Raw genomic sequence first — 7,158 nt, forward strand, 5'->3', positions numbered from 1 at the left:
TTAACCATTGTCATAGGGCAACATTTGTAGTAACTGTTAAATGAGAAACTATTTTGTTCTGTAAGCCTTCATCTTAAGTGAGAATAACAGCACAATTCGAAGAGCGTAGTCAATGTCACTGAAGTGTGCATGTAGAAATTTTTGAAATGGTGTATCTTTGGCTATGTGTATTTTCAAAATAAAAAAAAAGTTTTAGAAGTTAGAGGGTTGATATGTTGTGGGGTTGTTAACCAATGTCATAAAACAACATGTGTACTAGTTTCATGAGAAACTATTTGTTCTGTAAGCCTTCACCAGGAGTACAATAAAAAAAAAAAATCAGAACTACAGTTAAGGAATGCATTTTTGGGGTAGGGGGTATGTGTATACTGTTTCTCTAAAATACTTAGAAATTGAATGGTGGGTTAAAGAAATGTGAATTATATAAATTATATTATATATTGTCAAATTGCCTTCTTGCCAATAATGTCAGAAAGTGCCTATTTCCTCTCACCTTCACCAATGCTGATTGTTATCAAGATTTTATTTTTTCCAATCTGATGAATGTAAAATGATCTCTTTCATCGTATTTCCCTGATTACAAGTAAAGGTAATCATTTTTTCATTTGTTAATTGCCATTTGTTTTTCTTTTTCTGTGACTTGTCTGTTCATATGGTTTGTCCATTTCTTGATTGGATTCTTTAATTGCTTTTATCAATTATTAGTAATCATTTATGTAGTTTGTATATTAACAAATTCTCTGTGGAAGAATATATGCTCCACTTAGGCCCCTCAGAATTACCTCAGATTAAAATCATCAGCTGTGACCTCACAATCAAAAACTATCAAACACATGAGAAAACAAGACCCTATGAGAGATTCAAAAGAAACAAATAGCAGAAGTAGACCTCTAATGACTTTAGAATTGTAATAATTATATACTGAAGATATAATAACTGTATTTCATGTCTTTAAATATTAAAGATGCAACAAAAATATAAGCAAGAAGAAACTAGCAAAACAATTAGGCAGCTTTTTAAAGAAACCAATAGAACCTTTAGAAATTAAAAATACGGTAACAAAAATTCAGTTGACTGACTAAACAGCAGATAAGATACAGCTGAAGAAGAAAATCTATAAATTGGAACAGTAAGGGAATCAAAGGAGTAGAAATTATGAACAGCATTTAAATGAATAAGAATTCAAAATACATCTAAATTGGAGCTCCATAAAGATAGAAAAAGAGAATTTGGGATGAAGCCCTGGTGGCACAGTGCTAAAGAGCTCAAAAGGTGGGCCGTCTGAATCTACCAGCTGCTCCTCTGTTCTATAGGGTCACTATGAGTCAAAATCGAGTTGGTGGAAACAGGTTTGGTTTTTGGAATGTTAAAAAAGATAATGGATCAACGACAATTTTCCAGAATTGAAAGAACAGATTCAAGAATCACAATAAATATCAAGGATAAATAAAATGAAATCCATACTTACATAGTTATATTGTAGATTATCAAAAACAGAGATCTTAAAAGCAGCAGAGAAAAAGAAAACTCATTACAATGATATAAGAATTAGATTAACAGCAAATGTGTCAACAGCAAGAAGTAGACCAGAGTTTAGTGGAATAATATCTTCGATGTGCTGAAACAACCAACCTAAAACAAGTATAAAAGAATTAGAATGAAATAAAGGCATTTTCAGAAAAAGAAATGCCAAGAGAATTTACCGATAAATTATTTACTAAAGGAACTTGTAAAGCATGTACTTCAGAAAGACGAAAACCTCAAAACAACAGTCTGAGCTGCAAGAAGAAATGATGAGCAAAGAAACTGGTACATGTGTAATTTAAATAGACACTATAAAACAACAATAATAGTGCCTTTTTCTGAAAGAGAACTAAAATACTGGACAATAATAATATGTATGACAAGAAGAATGATTAAAATGTTCTAAAATTTTGTATTATTCAGAAGGGTAGAATTATTGGTTACTGTTGGTCTTAAAATTTAAAGGTTTTTCACTAAAACAATAAAAATAGAGCAAATACTTCCAAAAGAGAAGAGATAATAAAAGAAAAATCCAAAGGAAAGCAGAAAAGGAGAAGAGAGAAAACTGGAAAATATAAATCACAAAATTAGATAATAAAAATAATTCCAAATAGATTGGTAAGCACAATATATGTAAATAGACTAACGTGGTGGTGGTTGTTAGGGGCTGTTGAGTCAGTTCCGACTCATAGCAACCCTATCTATGTACAACAGAATGAAACATTGCCCGGTCCTGCCCCACCCTCACAATCGTTGCTATGTTTGAGCCCATTGTTGCAGCTGCTATGTCAATCCATCTTGTTGAGGGTCTTCCTCTTTTTTGATGACACTATATCCAGCATGATGTCACTCTCCAGGGACTGGTCCCTTCTGATAACATATCCAGAGTACTTGAGACGAAGTCTTGCCATCCTTGCTTCTAAAGACCATTCTGGCTGTACTTCTTCCAAGACAGATTTTTCATTCTTTTGGCAGTGTATGGTATATTCAACATTCTTTGCCAACACCATAATTCAAAGGCATCAATTCTTCTTCGAGCTTCCTTATTCCTTGTCCACATTTCACATGCATATGAGGTGATTGAAAATACCGTGGCTTGGAAAATTCAGCTTCAACTTGAACTTGCAGATGAGCAATTGATGATCTGTTCTGCTGTCAGCCCTTGGCCTTATTCTGACTATGATATTGAGCATTTCCATCATCTCTTTCCACAGATGTAGTCAATTTGATTCCTGTGTATCCTATCTGGTAAGGTCCACATGTATAGTCACCATTTATGTTGCTGAAAAAAGGTATTTGCAATGAATAAATCATTGGTCTTGTGAAATTCTATCATGTGATCTCCAACATTATTTCTATCATCAAGGCCATTTATTTTCCAACTACCGATCCTCCGTTTCCAACTTTCGCATTCCAATCACCAGTAATTATCAATGCATCTCGATTGCATGTTTCATCAGATTGCAGAAGTTGGCAAAAGTCTTCAATTTATTCATCTTTGGTATTAGTGGTTTGTGTGTAAATTTGAATAATACTCTTATTAACTGGTCTTCCTTGTAGGCATATGAATATTATCCTATCACTGACAGCGTTGTACTTCAGAATAGATCTTGAAATGTTCTTTTTTATGATTAATGCGATGCCATTTCTCTTCAATTTGTCATTGTCAGCATGGTAGACCATATGATTGTCTGATTCAAAATGGCCAATACCAGTCCATTTCAGCTGACTAATGCCTAGGATATCGGTCTTCAAGCATTCCATTTCATTTTTGACAATCTCCAATTCTCCTTGATTCATACTTCATACACTCCACATTCCAATTATTAATGGATGTTTCCAGCTGCTTCTTCTCATTCTGAGTCGTGCCACATCAGCAAAGAAAGTTCCCAAAAACTTTACTCCATCCATATCATTAAGATCGATTCTACTTTGAGGAGGCAGCTCTTCCCCAGTCGTATTTTAAGTGTCTTCCAACCTGAGGGGTTCATCATCCAGCACTATATCAGACAATGTTCCACTGCTATTCATAAGGTTTCACTGGCCAATTTTTTTAGAAGTAGATTGCCAGGTCCTTTTTCCTAGTCTGTCTTAGTCTGGAAGCTCTGTTGAAACTGTCCACCATGGGTAACCCTGCTGGTATTTGAAATACCAGTGGCATAGCTTCCAGCATCACAGCAACATGCAAGCCACCACAGCACGACAAACTGACAGACGAGTGGTGGAAATCTAGATAAATGTGCTGCTTATGAGAAATCTATGTAAAACAAAAGTACACAGAAAAACATATACCAGGAAAACCATTTTAAAAAGCTGATGTATCTAAATTAATATCAAACAAAATACACACATACTTAAGCACACATGGAATAGTTATGAGAATATTGGTTTCAAAAGATCATCGGGGCTGGAAGAGTAAGGGGAATTAAAGGGTAATTATTGCCAGTTGGTAAAACCAAAGAAATGAGTATTTGCTCTAATGTGCAAATAGCACACAAATTCTTCTTATTGGAAATGCCTTTAAATGCCAGGAGCTATTATTAACCTATTAATATATTAATCAAGTAGAGTTTCTATGAGACAAAAAAAAAGTGTATCATATTTCCTTACCATAAAGAAATTATGTTAGAAATCAATAACAAAAAAGTGTGGAAATTCCAAAACACATGTATAAATGATTTATGACTCAAAGGAGATAAACCATAATAAAAAATTTTTAAATACTTAAAACTTAAAGAAAATGAAAATACTACATATCAAAACTTGTGGCACGCAGATACAGCAGCACTTTGTATAGCATTACATTAGAAAAGAAGGGCTATAAATAAATGAGCTAAGTTTTTAACTTAAGAAGTTAGAAAAAAACAATAAAAAGTAGAAGGAAAAGAGTAATCAAGAAAGTGTGGTACTGGCAAAACAAAAAACAAATCCAGTGGATAACAGACAGTCTTTTCAAGAAATGGTAATGAAACTGGACATCCACATGCAAAAAAATGAATCTAGACAGAGAGCTTACATCTTTCACAAAAGTAACTCAAATTGGATCACAGATCTAAATGTAAAGGGCAAAACTATAAAACTTCTATAAGATAACATGGGAGAAAATCTAGGTGAATTTGGGTTTGGCAATGAATTTTTAGGTACAACGCCAAATACACTATCCATGAAAGAAAAAATTGGTAAGTTTGACTTCATTATAATTAAAATCTTCTGCTCTGCAAAAGATACTTTATTAAGAGAATAAAAAGGCAAGCCACAGACTGAGAGATAATATTTGCAAATCACATCTGATAAAGAACTTGTATCCAAAATATAAAGACGACTCTTAAAACTCAACAATAAGAAAACAACTCATCAAAAAGTGGACAGCTCTCTTCTTTGCTGGCTGCCTGATCGTTTGCTGCCATCATGAATGACACAGTGACCATCCGGACCAGGAAGTTCATGACCAATCGACTACTCCAGTGGAAACAAATGGTCATCAATGTCCTTCACCCTGGGAAGGCAACAGTACCTAAGACAGAAATTCGGGAAAAACTAGCCAAAATGTACAATACCACACCAGATGTCATCTTTGTGTTTGGATTCAGAACCCATTTTGGTGGTGGAAAGACTACTGGCTTCGGCATGATTTATGATTCCTTGGATTATGCAAAGAAAAATGAACCTAAACACAGACTTGCAAGACATGGCCTGTATGAGAAGAAAAAGACCTCAAGAAAATAGCGCAAGGAGCACAAGAACAGAATGAGGAAAGCCAGGGGGACTGCAAAGGCCAACGTTGGTGCAGGCAAAAAGAAGGAATAAAGATTCTGCAGTGACTTGATCTGCAGTGATTGTGTGGATTTTTCACCAGAGGATTAATAAACTATAAAAACTTTAAAAAATATATAAATAAATAAATAAAAAGTGGACAAAAGATCTGAACGGATGACTCATCATAAAGATACACACATCATATATGAAAAGATGTACAACATCATAAGTCATTAAGGAATTGCAAATAACGAGATATTGCTACACATATTAGAATGGCTGAGATCCAAAACAGTGACCACCCAAATGCTGGTGAGGATGTGGAGCAACAGGAATGCTAATTCTTTGCTGGTGGGAATGCAAAATGGTGCAACCACTTTGGCAGACTGTTCGGCAGTTTCTTACCAAGCTAAACCTATGTCCACACAAAAACCTGCACAAGAATGTTTATAGCAGCTTTATTCATAATTGCTAAAAATTGGAAGCAACCAAAATGTCCTTCAATGGATGAATGGAAAAACACTGTAGTACATCCATACAGTGGAATACTACTCAGCAAAAAAAGAAAGAAAGCTATCAATCCACAAAAAAACTTAGTGGAACCTTAAATATGTATTGCTAAGAAGCCAGTCTGAAAAGGCTACATACTGTATGATTCCAACTATATAATATTCTGGAAAAGGCAAAATTGGTTCAGCTCTTTTACTTCATCATTTCTTCCTTTTGCTTTAGCTACTTGTCGTTCAAGAGCAAGTTTCAGAGTCTCTTCTAACAACCATTTTGGTCTTTTCTTTCTTTCCTGTCTTTTTAATGACCTCTTGCTTTCTTCATGTATGTCCCTGATGTCATTCCACACAACTCATCTGGTCTTCAGTCATCAGTGTTCAACGCATAAAATCTATTCTTGAGATGGTCTCTAAATTCAGGTGGGATATGCTGAAGGTCGTACTTTGGCTCTCATGGACTTGTTGGAATTTTCTTCAGTTTCAACTTGAACTTTCATATGAGCAACTGATGAAGAAATGATGAAGGAAAAGGGCTGAACAGAAGATTTCAAAGGGCAGCTCGAGAAGACAAAGTAAAGTATCATAATGACACGTGCAAAGACCTGGAAGTAGGAACCCAAAGGGAAGAACACACTCGGCATTTTTCAAGCTGAAAGAACTGAAGAAAAAATTCAAGCCTCGAGTTGCAATAGTGAAGAACTCTACAGGGAATATATTAAACAACGCAGGAAGCATTAAAAGAAGACGGAAGGAATACACAGAGTCATTATACCAAAAACAACTGGTAGACATTCAACCACTTCAGGAGGTAGCATATGATCAGGAACTAATGGTACTGAAGGAAGAAGTCCAAGCTGCACTGAAGGCAATGGCAAAAAAAAAAAAAAAAGGCTCCAGGAATTGACAGAATACCAATTGAGATGTTTAAACAAATGGATGCAGCACTGGAAGTGCTCACTCGTCTACGCTAAGAAATTTGGAAGACAGCTACCTGGCCAACCAACTGGAAGAGATCCATATTTATGCCTATTCCCAAGAAAGGTAATCCAATCCAATGCAGAAATTATTGAACAGTATCATTAATATCACACACAAGTAAAATTTTGCTGAAGATAATTCAAAAGCAGCTGCAGCAGTATATCAACAGGGAACTGCCAGAAATTCAAGCCGGATTCAGAAGAGGACGTGGAGCCCAGGATATCACTGCTGATGTCAGATGGATCCTGGCTGAAAGCAGAGAATACCATAAAGATGTTACCTATGTTTTATTGACTATGCAAAGGGATTTGACTGTGTCATAACAAATTATGGATAACATTACAAAGAATGGGAATTCCAGAACACTTAATGTGCTCATGAGGAACCTGTACAT

General features: G+C 35.2%; 1 pseudogene; it reads left to right on the plus strand.

Moving 5' to 3' along the window:
• The first annotated feature begins 4,908 nt into the window (after positions 1-4,908).
• On the plus strand, positions 4,909-5,273 carry LOC101360889 (40S ribosomal protein S24 pseudogene; annotated as a pseudogene).
• Positions 5,274-7,158: the final 1,885 nt, after the last annotated feature.

Source organism: Trichechus manatus, unplaced genomic scaffold, assembly GCF_000243295.1.
Source record: "Trichechus manatus latirostris isolate Lorelei unplaced genomic scaffold, TriManLat1.0 scaffold00004, whole genome shotgun sequence".
NCBI lineage: Eukaryota > Metazoa > Chordata > Mammalia > Sirenia > Trichechidae > Trichechus > Trichechus manatus.